Source organism: Leiobunum rupestre, chromosome 6 (genome assembly GCF_980474605.1).
Source record: "Leiobunum rupestre chromosome 6, qqLeiRupe1.1.hap1, whole genome shotgun sequence".
NCBI classification, from domain to species: Eukaryota; Metazoa; Arthropoda; class Arachnida; order Opiliones; family Sclerosomatidae; genus Leiobunum; species Leiobunum rupestre.
Genome location: NC_143389.1, coordinates 54,183,154 through 54,198,291, shown reverse-complemented (window position 1 = coordinate 54,198,291; position 15,138 = coordinate 54,183,154). Strand labels below are relative to the sequence as shown.

Below are 15,138 nucleotides of genomic sequence, written 5' to 3'. Positions count from 1 at the left end.
GTACACGGTTTCGGGCCTTGGTTAAATTGCAATTCTTTCTCCTAGACGATTTCCCTCCGTTTATAATCCGGCTATTGGCGTATCTATGGTGTAGTGGTTATCACGTCCGCCTCACACGCGGAAGGTCCCAAGTTCGAGCCCTGGTAGACACAGAATGATTTTCTTTTGGCTTGTGTTAGAACGAAATATTCGGAGTTTTCTACAAATTTTTAAAAAATTCAAAAAGTTCTACTTTCGGGTCCTCGGTAGTATAGTGGTGAGTATCCCCGCCTGTCACGCGGGAGACCGGGGTTCGATTCCCCGCCGGGGAGGCATAGCTAGCTGCGTTTTTAAAAGATGGCAGAGAGGCATTTTGGTGTCAGCGATTCTGTTTCATCACGATAACAAAAGCGTCCGTTTGGAAAAAAAGTACACGGTTTCGGGCCTTGGTTAAATTGCAATTCTTTCTCCTAGACGATTTCCCTCCGTTTATAATCCGGCTATTGGCGTATCTATGGTGTAGTGGTTATCACGTCCGCCTCACACGCGGATGGTTGGGAGTCGCGTTTGGTTTTTTGGAGAGTGCGGTTCGTTTTTCTTTGCTCTCCTCGCCTGCTCGCTAAGCCTTAGTTTCGGTTCTTTTTCTAACATTTTGTTTGCTTAATTTAAAATTTACTAATTCGCGCAGTTTATTTTTCGTTTTTCGTGCCCTCCTGGGTTTCTTCTGAATTCCAGGATGGATGTTTTAAAACGTTCCATTTTTGTGGAATGCGTCGTGAAAGAAGTTTCGAAGCAAGAAATTTTGACGGCATGTATTTTGGATTACGGGCCTAATACGGTCTCGTCGGTTGTTGCTACGGAGGGTGGCTATTACGTCACCTTCTTACGCGAGGAAGAAGCGGAATTGTGTCTTGATGCTGGGATCGAAGTAGGAGAGACGCGTTTTGCTGTGTCTGGGATAGCGAGGAAAACAGTTATTGTCCATATCTATGGTTTACCTGAGTTTGTGAGTGACGGAGCGGTGAAGGAGAAATTGGAAAGCTTACAATGTGAGTTGCGTGGCGAAATTGTCTGGACTAAAAATGACGCCGGAATTTATTTTGGAATTCGTTCGGTCAAGGTTCGCCTTGCCGAATGTGTCAGTTCGTTACCGTACGGTCTAAAGATCAAAGACGTTTTAGGTCGGGAGACTTTTTATCAGGTTCGTCACTCCTCTCAGAGTAAAGTTTGTAATGGGTGTCTCTCTTCGAGCCACCTGTATAAAGACTGTCCCTCTTTTATCTGTTTTCGTTGTAAGAAGCAAGGTCATGTGGCGCGGTCCTGTCCAACTCGCGCTGAAGTTGTTGAATCCAAGGATCCGGTTGCTGATAGGATGGTCGAAGAACAGGATGCGGGCCTGATTACTGATCAGGTTCTTTTAGCCAAAGAGTCCTCTCAAGGCATGGTTGCCCAGGGGGGCGACAATGTTGATCGGCCGAAATTTCCCAAGCACGTTACGAAGGACGTTGGTAAGAGAATTTTGACTTCGACGAGTGGCTCGGAGGGTGATAAACGCCAGCCTCCTCCTAAGAAGACGAACGTCTACTCTACGGAATCGCATGCCATCGCACCTGCCAAGTTGCCTTCTTCGTCCCTGCCAACCGTTGTCACGCCTGTCCCCGGTTCCTTTAATGCCATTAAAAATCGTCTCTCTTAACGTTAATGGTCTTCGGAATGTTAATAAGATGTCGGAAGTGCTTATTTTTATGGACGCGTATGATGTGGTTTTTTTACAAGAGACACACTGGACGAATGAACATGTGAGTACTTTTCGGAAAATTTTTCGCGGCCGCGTTTTTTGGGATAATGACCCTACTACTACTTTTTGCGGCGTAGCGACCTGCTTTCGGGCTGGGCTGGATATTGTTCCTTCGCGAGTTTTTCGAAGCGACTGCGGCCGATTTCTTTCCGTCTCCGCGGTTGTTGACGATGTTCCTATGGATTTCGCGAATATTTACGCTCCGAATGACGCGCCGTCGCGTTCTCTTTTTATGTCTTCGGCGAAGTTGTGGTGTTCGCTTTTACCTCGTCCGATTATAGCGGGGGATTTTAATGATATTTTAAACTCATCTCTTGATCGTCGCCCCGTTTCTAATCTTCGTTCCGTTGTTTCGCCTACGAGTTTTAAGCTTTGGCTTACCAGTCTTGATCTTTATGATCCCTGGAGGGCTTCTCACGCCGATCATTTTGATTATACTCGTTCCGGTTTCGTATTCGGGAACTTTGTCATGTCGCGGATTGACTATTTATTTATTCGCCCAACGGATGCGCATAATTGTTCGCGGAATCTAATCTTGAATGTTCCTTTTTCTGACCACAAGGCCGTGTCTTTCGTCTTTGATCCCAGTGGCGTCCAGCGTGGCCCTGGGGTCTGGGCGTTTAACTCTACGTTACTTCAAGAGGAGCGCTTCCGTACGGGCATCCAGCGTATTGTTGATCGGAGTCGCGACACCGTCGAGTACCGTGTAGATATTTTTCAATGGTACGAAAATCTTAAAGTTTGTATTAAGGATTACGCCATGTTTTACGGCAAAGCTCGCGCTCAGAGGTTGAGAAGTTCTCGCGCTGCTTTATTGGTTCGGATTTCTCACCTCGAGTCTCGCTACGCGTCCGATCTTACTTGTTTGCCGGAGTTGCTGGACGCTAAGCAGGCATTGGCGGATTTTGATTCTGAGGTGCTTCGTGGCCAGGTCGTACGCGCTAAGACGGATTTTAAAGAATTGGGTGAGCGGCCCACGCGCTATTTTCTGCGCCTGGAGACTCATCGTCAGAGTATCAAATCGATTGGTCGTTTAGTGTCTCCATCAGGAGAGGTCTTTCGCGACGGGCGTCTCATCCGTCAGCAAATTTTTGATTTCTATAATGCCCTTTATACTCAGGAGCCTATTTGCGAGGCCCAGAGTCGAAGTTTTAGCAATCGGGTCCGGGACCGGGTATCGAAAGCTGATCGTGACGCAGTTGAGTTGCCTGTCACCTGGGAGGAACTCGAGCGGTCCTTGGGGTCTATGAAGCCCAATAAGAGTCCGGGACTTGATGGTTTGACGGTGGAGTTTTGGCGGTTTTTTCTTCCGCTTATTAAGGATGACTTTCTTCGCTTAGCCCATATCGCCCGTGATCAGGGCCGAATTCCGCGCAGCATGAAAATAGGTCTTATTATCCTTTTGCCCAAGACTGGTGATTTAACTCTTTTAAAGAACTGGAGGCCTATAACGTTACTCAATACTGATTATAAAATTTTATCCAAAGTTTTTGCTCTCCGAGTAGCGTCGCTTTTGCCGAACATTACGTCAGCTACTCAAACGGGTGCGGTTCGTGGTCGGGACATTTCTACCTCCACGAGACTGTTGTCAGATGTCGCCGAGAACCTCCGCCTTCGTGAAGAGGGTGGCATTATGGTCCAGCTGGACCTTATGAAGGCTTTCGACCGGGTGGCATGGCCATATTTATTTGAGCTCTTAGCGGCCATGGGGTTTGGCCCGTTTTTCTGCAAGTGGATTCAAGCTTTTGTCGCGGGTGCCAGGGCCTGTGTCAAAGTCAATGGTCATTTGACTGATGTCTTTTCGTTAGGGCGGTCGGTTCGCCAAGGGTGCCCGCTTAGCCCTCTGCTATATGTTTTAGCCTCGGAACCTCTGTTTTCCGCGGTCACGTCGCACGAATCCATCCCGCCGGTACGGTTATCCGCGCATTCGGTTTTGCCGACTCTCTTTCAACATATGGATGACACCACGGTTGTAACCTCAACAGCGGCCGCGATTCCCGCGATCTGCGACGTTTTTGCGGATTTCGGTCAAGCCTCCGGAGCGAAATTGAACCCGTCAAAGTGCCACGCGAAATGGCTTGGTCTATATCATGGTCGGGACCCTATCGAGATCAGCGGCGTAACGCTTTCTAGTTCACCTTTGAAAATTCTCGGTATTTGGATAGACTACGATTCTGTGCATTCGGCTCGCCTTCAATGGGAGGAGCGCTATGGCAAGTTCTCTCGGGTCTTACGGTCTTGGAAAGGTCGTACTCTCTCGGTCGTTGGCAAAGTTTTGGTTGTCAATGTGCTCGCTGCATCTATGCTCTGGCATATTTTAAAAACAGTCGATATTTCGCCTTTTTGGCTTCGTCAATTTCGGGAAGCCATTTTGAACTTTATTTGGGGCAATGGCCCTCATCTGGTCGCCTATGAGAGTCTTGTTCGGCCAACGCTGATCGGAGGGTTCGGGCTAGTAGACATTTGTACCAAAGTTAAGGCGTTTCGCGTTCGCGAAGCTCTTACGTTGTTTGCAGAGACTACTCCGGTTTTCGCTCGGGATCTTTCGTCGCAGATTCTTAATCTTTATGGCGGCGCCTTGCAATTGGGCCTACACGTTTTCCGGTTATCTATCACTTCTCGTTGCGCCGCCGGTCTTCCGTCTCGGTATGTTTCCATGCTGCTTGCTTGGAAGGATTTTCAGCACATTCATGGCTGGACCTTTCCCGCTCTCTCGAATTTTTTGGATGAACCGCTTTTTTTAAATCCGCGTCTGTCGTTGCCACATTTCGGTCGTCTCGAGCGTGGGTTTTTTTCGCAAGCGGGTTTTCGGACAGTACGCGATCTGTGTTACGAGTACGTCCCCGGGTTCTTGCCGCCACAGGCGTGTTTCGACGCTACAGCCGATTCATCGCTCGTTTTGCCTCGGTCTCGGGTCTTGCTACTCTACCAAGAACTTATTGATGCAGTTCCTCCGATTTGGTCCATGAGCATTCAACAAGGGGGGCGTCAATTGCGTCGCCCTCCGGTCGCGCACGAGGTCGGTTTATCGGTTATTGACGTGTCGGGCGAAAAGGTGTCTCTCGCTATCGCAGTGAGGCCCATTTACGCTGCGTTCGCGGAATCATTGTCTATCGAGTCGAGTGGAGAAGAACGCTGGCGTCGCTTTTTCGGTGGCCCTCTTCAACGGATTCGCTGGAAATTCGTGCGATCCAATTTTTTGGGTCCTTCGCTCTCTGCCATAAATTTACGCCTCATTCATCATGGTTTCTCGGTGAAGTCGCGTTTGGTGCACGCTCTAGTGGTACCGGATGATACGTGCATATATTGTCGGATAGACTCAGAGACGGTAGAACATCTCTTCGTAACGTGCCCCGTGGTTTCTCAATTATGGACTTGGCTATTCTGTGATATTTTGGAACTTAATCGTGATTTATATGGCGTTTCTTCGTATACGCGAAATTCTTTCCTTATTTTTGGTTTAATTCACAAAGACTTGCATAACTCTAAAATGTTTTGGACAGTGGTCCAGTTCCTTTGTGCTGTAATGAAAAGAGAAATTTGGTTATACCGGTGTTATTGTTCTTTTAATGATATTCAATTTAATCATTTTTTGTGTCAAAAGAAATTCCATGCAGTTTTAAAACTAGAATGTCGTTATAAGCAACAGAAATTACATTTGGATTTACCGTCAGATTTAATCTTATACAACATGTTAAACAAAATATTTGAATAGAATGCTTGTTGATTGCTTGTCCTTAATTCTATTTTGTGTTTTATAACCTTCAATCTTTATGATTGTATTGTAATTTTAATACTGTGAATAAAGGGTTTTTAAAAAAAAAAAAAAAAAAAAAAAAAAATCACGTCCGCCTCACACGCGGAAGGTCCCAAGTTCGAGCCCTGGTAGATACAGACTGATTTTCTTTTGGCTTGTGTTAGAACGAAATATTCGGAGTTTTCTACAAATTTTTAAAAAATTCAAAAAGTGCTACTTTCGGGTCCTCGGTAGTATAGTGGTGAGTATCCCCGCCTGTCACGCGGGAGACCGGGGTTCGATTCCCCGCCGGGGAGGCATAGCTAGCTGCATTTTTAAAAGATGGCAGAGAGGCATTTTGGTGTCAGCGATTCTGTTTCATCACGATAACAAAAGCGTCCGCTTGGAAAAAAAAAGTACACGGTTTCGGGCCTTGGTTAAATTGCAATTCTATCTCCTAGACGATTTTCCTGCGTTTATAATCCGGCTATTGGCGTATCTATGGTGTAGTGGTTATCACGTCCGCCTCACACGCGGAAGGTCCCAAGTTCGAGCCCTGGTGGATACAGACTGATTTTCTTTTGGCTTGTGTTAGAACGAAATATTCGGAGTTTTCTACAAATTTTTAAAAAATTCAAAAAGTGCTACTTTCGGGTCCTCGGTAGTATAGTGGTGAGTATCCCCGCCTGTCACGCGGGAGACCGGGGTTCGATTCCCCGCCGGGGAGGCATAGCTAGCTGCATTTTTAAAAGATGGCAGAGAGGCATTTTGGTGTCAGCGATTCTGTTTCATCACGATAACAAAAGCGTCCGCTTGGAAAAAAAAAGTACACGGTTTCGGGCCTTGGTTAAATTGCAATTCTATCTCCTAGACGATTTTCCTGCGTTTATAATCCGGCTATTGGCGTATCTATGGTGTAGTGGTTATCACGTCCGCCTCACACGCGGAAGGTCCCAAGTTCGAGCCCTGGTGGATACAGACTGATTTTCTTTTGGCTTGTGTTAGAACGAAATATTCGGAGTTTTCTACAAATTTTTAAAAAATTCAAAAAGTGCTACTTTCGGGTCCTCGGTAGTATAGTGGTGAGTATCCCCGCCTGTCACGCGGGAGACCGGGGTTCGATTCCCCGCCGGGGAGGCATAGCTAGCTGCATTTTTAAAAGATGGCAGAGAGGCATTTTGGTGTCAGCGATTCTGTTTCATCACGATAACAAAAGCGTCCGTTTGGAAAAAAAGTACACGGTTTCGGGCCTTGGTTAAATTGCAATTCTTTCTCCTAGACGATTTCCCTCCGTTTATAATCCGGCTATTGGCGTATCTATGGTGTAGTGGTTATCACGTCCGCCTCACACGCGGAAGGTCCCAAGTTCGAGCCCTGGTAGATACAGACTGATTTTCTTTTGGCTTGTGTTAGAACGAAATATTCGGAGTTTTCTACAAATTTTTAAAAAATTCAAAAAGTGCCACTTTCGGGTCCTCGGTAGTATAGTGGTGAGTATCCCCGCCTGTCACGCGGGAGACCGGGGTTCGATTCCCCGCCGGGGAGGCATAGCTAGCTGCATTTTTAAAAGATGGCAGAGAGGCATTTTGGTGTCAGCGATTCTGTTTCATCACGATAACAAAAGCGTCCGCTTGGAAAAAAAAAGTACACGGTTTCGGGCCTTGGTTAAATTGCAATTCTATCTCCTAGACGATTTTCCTGCGTTTATAATCCGGCTATTGGCGTATCTATGGTGTAGTGGTTATCACGTCCGCCTCACACGCGGAAGGTCCCAAGTTCGAGCCCTGGTGGATACAGACTGATTTTCTTTTGGCTTGTGTTAGAACGAAATATTCGGAGTTTTCTACAAATTTTTAAAAAATTCAAAAAGTGCTACTTTCGGGTCCTCGGTAGTATAGTGGTGAGTATCCCCGCCTGTCACGCGGGAGACCGGGGTTCGATTCCCCGCCGGGGAGGCATAGCTAGCTGCATTTTTAAAAGATGGCAGAGAGGCATTTTGGTGTCAGCGATTCTGTTTCATCACGATAACAAAAGCGTCCGCTTGGAAAAAAAAAGTACACGGTTTCGGGCCTTGGTTAAATTGCAATTCTATCTCCTAGACGATTTTCCTGCGTTTATAATCCGGCTATTGGCGTATCTATGGTGTAGTGGTTATCACGTCCGCCTCACACGCGGAAGGTCCCAAGTTCGAGCCCTGGTGGATACAGACTGATTTTCTTTTGGCTTGTGTTAGAACGAAATATTCGGAGTTTTCTACAAATTTTTAAAAAATTCAAAAAGTGCTACTTTCGGGTCCTCGGTAGTATAGTGGTGAGTATCCCCGCCTGTCACGCGGGAGACCGGGGTTCGATTCCCCGCCGGGGAGGCATAGCTAGCTGCATTTTTAAAAGATGGCAGAGAGGCATTTTGGTGTCAGCGATTCTGTTTCATCACGATAACAAAAGCGTCCGTTTGGAAAAAAAGTACACGGTTTCGGACCTTGGTTAAATTGCAATTCTTTCTCCTAGACGATTTCCCTCCGTTTATAATCCGGCTATTGGCGTATCTATGGTGTAGTGGTTATCACGTCCGCCTCACACGCGGAAGGTCCCAAGTTCGAGCCCTGGTAGATACAGACTGATTTTCTTTTGGCTTGTGTTAGAACGAAATATTCGGAGTTTTCTACAAATTTTTAAAAAATTCAAAAAGTGCTACTTTCGGGTCCTCGGTAGTATAGTGGTGAGTATCCCCGCCTGTCACGCGGGAGACCGGGGTTCGATTCCCCGCCGGGGAGGCATAGCTAGCTGCATTTTTAAAAGATGGCAGAGAGGCATTTTGGTGTCAGCGATTCTGTTTCATCACGATAACAAAAGCGTCCGCTTGGAAAAAAAAAGTACACGGTTTCGGGCCTTGGTTAAATTGCAATTCTATCTCCTAGACGATTTTCCTGCGTTTATAATCCGGCTATTGGCGTATCTATGGTGTAGTGGTTATCACGTCCGCCTCACACGCGGAAGGTCCCAAGTTCGAGCCCTGGTGGATACAGACTGATTTTCTTTTGGCTTGTGTTAGAACGAAATATTCGGAGTTTTCTACAAATTTTTAAAAAATTCAAAAAGTGCTACTTTCGGGTCCTCGGTAGTATAGTGGTGAGTATCCCCGCCTGTCACGCGGGAGACCGGGGTTCGATTCCCCGCCGGGGAGGCATAGCTAGCTGCATTTTTAAAAGATGGCAGAGAGGCATTTTGGTGTCAGCGATTCTGTTTCATCACGATAACAAAAGCGTCCGCTTGGAAAAAAAAAGTACACGGTTTCGGGCCTTGGTTAAATTGCAATTCTATCTCCTAGACGATTTTCCTGCGTTTATAATCCGGCTATTGGCGTATCTATGGTGTAGTGGTTATCACGTCCGCCTCACACGCGGAAGGTCCCAAGTTCGAGCCCTGGTGGATACAGACTGATTTTCTTTTGGCTTGTGTTAGAACGAAATATTCGGAGTTTTCTACAAATTTTTAAAAAATTCAAAAAGTGCTACTTTCGGGTCCTCGGTAGTATAGTGGTGAGTATCCCCGCCTGTCACGCGGGAGACCGGGGTTCGATTCCCCGCCGGGGAGGCATAGCTAGCTGCATTTTTAAAAGATGGCAGAGAGGCATTTTGGTGTCAGCGATTCTGTTTCATCACGATAACAAAAGCGTCCGTTTGGAAAAAAAGTACACGGTTTCGGGCCTTGGTTAAATTGCAATTCTTTCTCCTAGACGATTTCCCTCCGTTTATAATCCGGCTATTGGCGTATCTATGGTGTAGTGGTTATCACGTCCGCCTCACACGCGGAAGGTCCCAAGTTCGAGCCCTGGTAGATACAGACTGATTTTCTTTTGGCTTGTGTTAGAACGAAATATTCGGAGTTTTCTACAAATTTTTAAAAAATTCAAAAAGTGCCACTTTCGGGTCCTCGGTAGTATAGTGGTGAGTATCCCCGCCTGTCACGCGGGAGACCGGGGTTCGATTCCCCGCCGGGGAGGCATAGCTAGCTGCATTTTTAAAAGATGGCAGAGAGGCATTTTGGTGTCAGCGATTCTGTTTCATCACGATAACAAAAGCGTCCGTTTGGAAAAAAAGTACACGGTTTCGGGCCTTGGTTAAATTGCAATTCTTTCTCCTAGACGATTTTCCTCCGTTTATAATCCGGCTATTGGCGTATCTATGGTGTAGTGGTTATCACGTCCGCCTCACACGCGGAAGGTCCCAAGTTCGAGCCCTGGTAGATACAGACTGATTTTCTTTTGGCTTGTGTTAGAACGAAATATTCGGAGTTTTCTACAAATTTTTAAAAAATTCAAAAAGTGCCACTTTCGGGTCCTCGGTAGTATAGTGGTGAGTATCCCCGCCTGTCACGCGGGAGACCGGGGTTCGATTCCCCGCCGGGAAGGCATAGCTAGCTGCATTTTTAAAAGATGGCAGAGAGGCATTTTGGTGTCAGCGATTCTGTTTCATCACGATAACAAAAGCGTCCGCTTGGAAAAAAAAAGTACACGGTTTCGGGCCTTGGTTAAATTGCAATTCTATCTCCTAGACGATTTTCCTGCGTTTATAATCCGGCTATTGGCGTATCTATGGTGTAGTGTTTATCACGTCCGCCTCACACGCGGATGGTCCCAAGTTCGAGCCCTGGTAGATTCAGAATGATTTCCTTTTGGCTTGTGTTAGAACGAAATATTCGGAGTTTTCTACAAATTTTTAAAAAATTCAAAAAGTGCTACCTTCGGGTCCTCGGTAGTATAGTGGTGAGTATCCCCGCCTGTCACGCGGGAGACCGGGGTTCGATTCCCCGCCGGGGAGGCATAGCTAGCTGCATTTTTAAAAGATGGCAGAGAGGCATTTTGGTGTCAGCGATTCTGTTTCATCACGATAACAAAAGCGTCCGTTTGGAAAAAAAGTACACGGTTTCGGGCCTTGGTTAAATTGCAATTCTTTCTCCTAGACGATTTCCCTCCGTTTATAATCCGGCTATTGGCGTATCTATGGTGTAGTGGTTATCACGTCCGCCTCACACGCGGAAGGTCCCAAGTTCGAGCCCTGGTAGATACAGACTGATTTTCTTTTGGCTTGTGTTAGAACGAAATATTCGGAGTTTTCTACAAATTTTTAAAAAATTCAAAAAGTGCTACTTTCGGGTCCTCGGTAGTATAGTGGTGAGTATCCCCGCCTGTCACGCGGGAGACCGGGGTTCGATTCCCCGCCGGGGAGGCATAGCTAGCTGCATTTTTAAAAGATGGCAGAGAGGCATTTTGGTGTCAGCGATTCTGTTTCATCACGATAACAAAAGCGTCCGTTTGGAAAAAAAGTACACGGTTTCGGGCCTTGGTTAAATTGCAATTCTTTCTCCTAGACGATTTTCCTCCGTTTATAATCCGGCTATTGGCGTATCTATGGTGTAGTGGTTATCACGTCCGCCTCACACGCGGAAGGTCTCAAGTTCGAGCCCTGGTAGATACAGACTGATTTTCTTTTGGCTTGTGTTAGAACGAAATATTCGGAGTTTTCTACAAATTTTTAAAAAATTCAAAAAGTGCCACTTTCGGGTCCTCGGTAGTATAGTGGTGAGTATCCCCGCCTGTCACGCGGGAGACCGGGGTTCGATTCCCCGCCGGGGAGGCATAGCTAGCTGCATTTTTAAAAGATGGCAGAGAGGCATTTTGGTGTCAGCGATTCTGTTTCATCACGATAACAAAAGCGTCCGTTTGGAAAAAAAGTACACGGTTTCGGGCCTTGGTTAAATTGCAATTCTTTCTCCTAGACGATTTTCCTCCGTTTATAATCCGGCTATTGGCGTATCTATGGTGTAGTGGTTATCACGTCCGCCTCACACGCGGAAGGTCTCAAGTTCGAGCCCTGGTAGATACAGACTGATTTTCTTTTGGCTTGTGTTAGAACGAAATATTCGGAGTTTTCTACAAATTTTTAAAAAATTCAAAAAGTGCCACTTTCGGGTCCTCGGTAGTATAGTGGTGAGTATCCCCGCCTGTCACGCGGGAGACCGGGGTTCGATTCCCCGCCGGGGAGGCATAGCTAGCTGCATTTTTAAAAGATGGCAGAGAGGCATTTTGGTGTCAGCGATTCTGTTTCATCACGATAACAAAAGCGTCCGCTTGGAAAAAAAAAGTACACGGTTTCGGGCCTTGGTTAAATTGCAATTCTATCTCCTAGACGATTTTCCTGCGTTTATAATCCGGCTATTGGCGTATCTATGGTGTAGTGGTTATCACGTCCGCCTCACACGCGGAAGGTCCCAAGTTCGAGCCCTGGTAGATACAGACTGATTTTCTTTTGGCTTGTGTTAGAACGAAATATTCGGAGTTTTCTACAAATTTTTAAAAAATTCAAAAAGTGCTACTTTCGGGTCCTCGGTAGTATAGTGGTGAGTATCCCCGCCTGTCACGCGGGAGACCGGGGTTCGATTCCCCGCCGGGGAGGCATAGCTAGCTGCATTTTTAAAAGATGGCAGAGAGGCATTTTGGTGTCAGCGATTCTGTTTCATCACGATAACAAAAGCGTCCGCTTGGAAAAAAAAAGTACACGGTTTCGGGCCTTGGTTAAATTGCAATTCTATCTCCTAGACGATTTTCCTGCGTTTATAATCCGGCTATTGGCGTATCTATGGTGAAGTGGTTATCACGTCCGCCTCACACGCGGATGGTCCCAAGTTCGAGCCCTGGTAGATTCAGAATGATTTCCTTTTGGCTTGTGTTAGAACGAAATATTCGGAGTTTTCTACAAATTTTTAAAAAATTCAAAAAGTGCTACTTTCGGGTCCTCGGTAGTATAGTGGTGAGTATCCCCGCCTGTCACGCGGGAGACCGGGGTTCGATTCCCCGCCGGGGAGGCATAGCTAGCTGCATTTTTAAAAGATGGCAGAGAGGCATTTTGGTGTCAGCGATTCTGTTTCATCACGATAACAAAAGCGTCCGTTTGGAAAAAAAGTACACGGTTTCGGGCCTTGGTTAAATTGCAATTCTTTCTCCTAGACGATTTCCCTCCGTTTATAATCCGGCTATTGGCGTATCTATGGTGTAGTGGTTATCACGTCCGCCTCACACGCGGAAGGTCCCAAGTTCGAGCCCTGGTAGATACAGACTGATTTTCTTTTGGCTTGTGTTAGAACGAAATATTCGGAGTTTTCTACAAATTTTTAAAAAATTCAAAAAGTGCCACTTTCGGGTCCTCGGTAGTATAGTGGTGAGTATCCCCGCCTGTCACGCGGGAGACCGGGGTTCGATTCCCCGCCGGGGAGGCATAGCTAGCTGCATTTTTAAAAGATGGCAGAGAGGCATTTTGGTGTCAGCGATTCTGTTTCATCACGATAACAAAAGCGTCCGTTTGGAAAAAAAGTACACGGTTTCGGGCCTTGGTTAAATTGCAATTCTTTCTCCTAGACGATTTTCCTGCGTTTATAATCCGGCTATTGGCGTATCTATGGTGTAGTGGTTATCACGTCCGCCTCACACGCGGATGGTCCCAAGTTCGAGCCCTGGTAGATTCAGAATGATTTCCTTTTGGCTTGTGTTAGAACGAAATATTCGGAGTTTTCTACAAATTTTTAAAAAATTCAAAAAGTGCTACTTTCGGGTCCTCGGTAGTATAGTGGTGAGTATCCCCGCCTGTCACGCGGGAGACCGGGGTTCGATTCCCCGCCGGGGAGGCATAGCTAGCTGCATTTTTAAAAGATGGCAGAGAGGCATTTTGGTGTCAGCGATTCTGTTTCATCACGATAACAAAAGCGTCCGTTTGGAAAAAAAGTACACGGTTTCGGGCCTTGGTTAAATTGCAATTCTTTCTCCTAGACGATTTCCCTCCGTTTATAATCCGGCTATTGGCGTATCTATGGTGTAGTGGTTATCACGTCCGCCTCACACGCGGAAGGTCCCAAGTTCGAGCCCTGGTAGATACAGACTGATTTTCTTTTGGCTTGTGTTAGAACGAAATATTCGGAGTTTTCTACAAATTTTTAAAAAATTCAAAAAGTGCCACTTTCGGGTCCTCGGTAGTATAGTGGTGAGTATCCCCGCCTGTCACGCGGGAGACCGGGGTTCGATTCCCCGCCGGGGAGGCATAGCTAGCTGCATTTTTAAAAGATGGCAGAGAGGCATTTTGGTGTCAGCGATTCTGTTTCATCACGATAACAAAAGCGTCCGTTTGGAAAAAAAGTACACGGTTTCGGGCCTTGGTTAAATTGCAATTCTTTCTCCTAGACGATTTTCCTGCGTTTTAATCCGGCTATTGGCGTATCTATGGTGTAGTGGTTATCACGTCCGCCTCACACGCGGATGGTCCCAAGTTCGAGCCCTGGTAGATTCAGAATGATTTCCTTTTGGCTTGTGTTAGAACGAAATATTCGGAGTTTTCTACAAATTTTTAAAAAATTCAAAAAGTGCTACTTTCGGGTCCTCGGTAGTATAGTGGTGAGTATCCCCGCCTGTCACGCGGGAGACCGGGGTTCGATTCCCCGCCGGGGAGGCATAGCTAGCTGCATTTTTAAAAGATGGCAGAGAGGCATTTTGGTGTCAGCGATTCTGTTTCATCACGATAACAAAAGCGTCCGTTTGGAAAAAAAGTACACGGTTTCGGGCCTTGGTTAAATTGCAATTCTTTCTCCTAGACGATTTCCCTCCGTTTATAATCCGGCTATTGGCGTATCTATGGTGTAGTGGTTATCACGTCCGCCTCACACGCGGAAGGTCCCAAGTTCGAGCCCTGGTAGATACAGACTGATTTTCTTTTGGCTTGTGTTAGAACGAAATATTCGGAGTTTTCTACAAATTTTTAAAAAATTCAAAAAGTGCCACTTTCGGGTCCTCGGTAGTATAGTGGTGAGTATCCCCGCCTGTCACGCGGGAGACCGGGGTTCGATTCCCCGCCGGGGAGGCATAGCTAGCTGCATTTTTAAAAGATGGCAGAGAGGCATTTTGGTGTCAGCGATTCTGTTTCATCACGATAACAAAAGCGTCCGTTTGGAAAAAAAGTACACGGTTTCGGGCCTTGGTTAAATTGCAATTCTTTCTCCTAGACGATTTTCCTCCGTTTATAATCCGGCTATTGGCGTATCTATGGTGTAGTGGTTATCACGTCCGCCTCACACGCGGAAGGTCCCAAGTTCGAGCCCTGGTAGACACAGAATGATTTTCTTTTGGCTTGTGTTAGAACGAAATATTCGGAGTTTTCTACAAATTTTTAAAAAATTCAAAAAGTGCTACTTTCGGGTCCTCGGTAGTATAGTGGTGAGTATCCCCGCCTGTAACGCGGGAGTCCGGGGTTCGATTCCCCGCCGGGGAGGCATAGCTAGCTGCATTTTTAAAAGATGGCAGAGAGGCATTTTGGTGTCAGCGATTCTGTTTCATCACGATAACAAAAGCGTCCGCTTGGAAAAAAAAAGTACACGGTTTCGGGCCTTGGTTAAATTGCAATTCTATCTCCTAGACGATTTTCCTGCGTTTATAATCCGGCTATTGGCGTATCTATGGTGTAGTGGTTATCACGTCCGCCTCACACGCGGATGGTCCCAAGTTCGAGCCCTGGTAGATTCAGAATGATTTCCTTTTGGCTTGTGTTAGAACGAAATATTCGGAGTTTTCTACAAATTTTTAAAAA

At 46.3% G+C, this 15,138-nt stretch overlaps 37 non-coding genes across 37 annotated transcripts; all 37 read left to right on the top strand.

Moving 5' to 3' along the window:
- Positions 1–239: 239 nt before the first annotated feature.
- On the top strand, positions 240–311 carry TRNAD-GUC (transfer RNA aspartic acid (anticodon GUC)). The gene has a single exon. It is a non-coding gene; the product is annotated as a tRNA-Asp (tRNA).
- A 5,447-nt stretch (positions 312–5,758) lies between these two features.
- On the top strand, positions 5,759–5,830 carry TRNAD-GUC (transfer RNA aspartic acid (anticodon GUC)). The gene has a single exon. It is a non-coding gene; the product is annotated as a tRNA-Asp (tRNA).
- A 178-nt stretch (positions 5,831–6,008) lies between these two features.
- On the top strand, positions 6,009–6,081 carry TRNAV-CAC (transfer RNA valine (anticodon CAC)). The gene has a single exon. It is a non-coding gene; the product is annotated as a tRNA-Val (tRNA).
- An 87-nt stretch (positions 6,082–6,168) lies between these two features.
- TRNAD-GUC (transfer RNA aspartic acid (anticodon GUC)) lies at positions 6,169–6,240 on the top strand. The gene has a single exon. It is a non-coding gene; the product is annotated as a tRNA-Asp (tRNA).
- Positions 6,241–6,418: 178 nt separating this feature from the next.
- Positions 6,419–6,491, top strand: TRNAV-CAC (transfer RNA valine (anticodon CAC)). Its single transcript has one exon. It is a non-coding gene; the product is annotated as a tRNA-Val (tRNA).
- Positions 6,492–6,578: 87 nt separating this feature from the next.
- On the top strand, positions 6,579–6,650 carry TRNAD-GUC (transfer RNA aspartic acid (anticodon GUC)). The gene has a single exon. It is a non-coding gene; the product is annotated as a tRNA-Asp (tRNA).
- A 176-nt stretch (positions 6,651–6,826) lies between these two features.
- Positions 6,827–6,899, top strand: TRNAV-CAC (transfer RNA valine (anticodon CAC)). The gene has a single exon. It is a non-coding gene; the product is annotated as a tRNA-Val (tRNA).
- An 87-nt stretch (positions 6,900–6,986) lies between these two features.
- On the top strand, positions 6,987–7,058 carry TRNAD-GUC (transfer RNA aspartic acid (anticodon GUC)). The gene has a single exon. It is a non-coding gene; the product is annotated as a tRNA-Asp (tRNA).
- Positions 7,059–7,236: 178 nt separating this feature from the next.
- Positions 7,237–7,309, top strand: TRNAV-CAC (transfer RNA valine (anticodon CAC)). The gene has a single exon. It is a non-coding gene; the product is annotated as a tRNA-Val (tRNA).
- An 87-nt stretch (positions 7,310–7,396) lies between these two features.
- TRNAD-GUC (transfer RNA aspartic acid (anticodon GUC)) lies at positions 7,397–7,468 on the top strand. The gene has a single exon. It is a non-coding gene; the product is annotated as a tRNA-Asp (tRNA).
- A 178-nt stretch (positions 7,469–7,646) lies between these two features.
- On the top strand, positions 7,647–7,719 carry TRNAV-CAC (transfer RNA valine (anticodon CAC)). The gene has a single exon. It is a non-coding gene; the product is annotated as a tRNA-Val (tRNA).
- An 87-nt stretch (positions 7,720–7,806) lies between these two features.
- Positions 7,807–7,878, top strand: TRNAD-GUC (transfer RNA aspartic acid (anticodon GUC)). Its single transcript has one exon. It is a non-coding gene; the product is annotated as a tRNA-Asp (tRNA).
- Positions 7,879–8,054: 176 nt separating this feature from the next.
- Positions 8,055–8,127, top strand: TRNAV-CAC (transfer RNA valine (anticodon CAC)). The gene has a single exon. It is a non-coding gene; the product is annotated as a tRNA-Val (tRNA).
- Positions 8,128–8,214: 87 nt separating this feature from the next.
- TRNAD-GUC (transfer RNA aspartic acid (anticodon GUC)) lies at positions 8,215–8,286 on the top strand. The gene has a single exon. It is a non-coding gene; the product is annotated as a tRNA-Asp (tRNA).
- A 178-nt stretch (positions 8,287–8,464) lies between these two features.
- TRNAV-CAC (transfer RNA valine (anticodon CAC)) lies at positions 8,465–8,537 on the top strand. The gene has a single exon. It is a non-coding gene; the product is annotated as a tRNA-Val (tRNA).
- Positions 8,538–8,624: 87 nt separating this feature from the next.
- On the top strand, positions 8,625–8,696 carry TRNAD-GUC (transfer RNA aspartic acid (anticodon GUC)). The gene has a single exon. It is a non-coding gene; the product is annotated as a tRNA-Asp (tRNA).
- A 178-nt stretch (positions 8,697–8,874) lies between these two features.
- TRNAV-CAC (transfer RNA valine (anticodon CAC)) lies at positions 8,875–8,947 on the top strand. Its single transcript has one exon. It is a non-coding gene; the product is annotated as a tRNA-Val (tRNA).
- An 87-nt stretch (positions 8,948–9,034) lies between these two features.
- Positions 9,035–9,106, top strand: TRNAD-GUC (transfer RNA aspartic acid (anticodon GUC)). Its single transcript has one exon. It is a non-coding gene; the product is annotated as a tRNA-Asp (tRNA).
- Positions 9,107–9,282: 176 nt separating this feature from the next.
- Positions 9,283–9,355, top strand: TRNAV-CAC (transfer RNA valine (anticodon CAC)). The gene has a single exon. It is a non-coding gene; the product is annotated as a tRNA-Val (tRNA).
- An 87-nt stretch (positions 9,356–9,442) lies between these two features.
- Positions 9,443–9,514, top strand: TRNAD-GUC (transfer RNA aspartic acid (anticodon GUC)). The gene has a single exon. It is a non-coding gene; the product is annotated as a tRNA-Asp (tRNA).
- Positions 9,515–9,690: 176 nt separating this feature from the next.
- Positions 9,691–9,763, top strand: TRNAV-CAC (transfer RNA valine (anticodon CAC)). The gene has a single exon. It is a non-coding gene; the product is annotated as a tRNA-Val (tRNA).
- A 497-nt stretch (positions 9,764–10,260) lies between these two features.
- On the top strand, positions 10,261–10,332 carry TRNAD-GUC (transfer RNA aspartic acid (anticodon GUC)). Its single transcript has one exon. It is a non-coding gene; the product is annotated as a tRNA-Asp (tRNA).
- Positions 10,333–10,508: 176 nt separating this feature from the next.
- Positions 10,509–10,581, top strand: TRNAV-CAC (transfer RNA valine (anticodon CAC)). Its single transcript has one exon. It is a non-coding gene; the product is annotated as a tRNA-Val (tRNA).
- An 87-nt stretch (positions 10,582–10,668) lies between these two features.
- On the top strand, positions 10,669–10,740 carry TRNAD-GUC (transfer RNA aspartic acid (anticodon GUC)). Its single transcript has one exon. It is a non-coding gene; the product is annotated as a tRNA-Asp (tRNA).
- A 336-nt stretch (positions 10,741–11,076) lies between these two features.
- TRNAD-GUC (transfer RNA aspartic acid (anticodon GUC)) lies at positions 11,077–11,148 on the top strand. Its single transcript has one exon. It is a non-coding gene; the product is annotated as a tRNA-Asp (tRNA).
- Positions 11,149–11,484: 336 nt separating this feature from the next.
- Positions 11,485–11,556, top strand: TRNAD-GUC (transfer RNA aspartic acid (anticodon GUC)). The gene has a single exon. It is a non-coding gene; the product is annotated as a tRNA-Asp (tRNA).
- Positions 11,557–11,734: 178 nt separating this feature from the next.
- On the top strand, positions 11,735–11,807 carry TRNAV-CAC (transfer RNA valine (anticodon CAC)). Its single transcript has one exon. It is a non-coding gene; the product is annotated as a tRNA-Val (tRNA).
- Positions 11,808–11,894: 87 nt separating this feature from the next.
- Positions 11,895–11,966, top strand: TRNAD-GUC (transfer RNA aspartic acid (anticodon GUC)). Its single transcript has one exon. It is a non-coding gene; the product is annotated as a tRNA-Asp (tRNA).
- A 338-nt stretch (positions 11,967–12,304) lies between these two features.
- TRNAD-GUC (transfer RNA aspartic acid (anticodon GUC)) lies at positions 12,305–12,376 on the top strand. The gene has a single exon. It is a non-coding gene; the product is annotated as a tRNA-Asp (tRNA).
- A 176-nt stretch (positions 12,377–12,552) lies between these two features.
- TRNAV-CAC (transfer RNA valine (anticodon CAC)) lies at positions 12,553–12,625 on the top strand. Its single transcript has one exon. It is a non-coding gene; the product is annotated as a tRNA-Val (tRNA).
- Positions 12,626–12,712: 87 nt separating this feature from the next.
- TRNAD-GUC (transfer RNA aspartic acid (anticodon GUC)) lies at positions 12,713–12,784 on the top strand. Its single transcript has one exon. It is a non-coding gene; the product is annotated as a tRNA-Asp (tRNA).
- Positions 12,785–13,120: 336 nt separating this feature from the next.
- Positions 13,121–13,192, top strand: TRNAD-GUC (transfer RNA aspartic acid (anticodon GUC)). Its single transcript has one exon. It is a non-coding gene; the product is annotated as a tRNA-Asp (tRNA).
- A 176-nt stretch (positions 13,193–13,368) lies between these two features.
- On the top strand, positions 13,369–13,441 carry TRNAV-CAC (transfer RNA valine (anticodon CAC)). Its single transcript has one exon. It is a non-coding gene; the product is annotated as a tRNA-Val (tRNA).
- An 87-nt stretch (positions 13,442–13,528) lies between these two features.
- TRNAD-GUC (transfer RNA aspartic acid (anticodon GUC)) lies at positions 13,529–13,600 on the top strand. The gene has a single exon. It is a non-coding gene; the product is annotated as a tRNA-Asp (tRNA).
- A 335-nt stretch (positions 13,601–13,935) lies between these two features.
- Positions 13,936–14,007, top strand: TRNAD-GUC (transfer RNA aspartic acid (anticodon GUC)). The gene has a single exon. It is a non-coding gene; the product is annotated as a tRNA-Asp (tRNA).
- A 176-nt stretch (positions 14,008–14,183) lies between these two features.
- TRNAV-CAC (transfer RNA valine (anticodon CAC)) lies at positions 14,184–14,256 on the top strand. Its single transcript has one exon. It is a non-coding gene; the product is annotated as a tRNA-Val (tRNA).
- An 87-nt stretch (positions 14,257–14,343) lies between these two features.
- On the top strand, positions 14,344–14,415 carry TRNAD-GUC (transfer RNA aspartic acid (anticodon GUC)). The gene has a single exon. It is a non-coding gene; the product is annotated as a tRNA-Asp (tRNA).
- Positions 14,416–15,138: the final 723 nt, after the last annotated feature.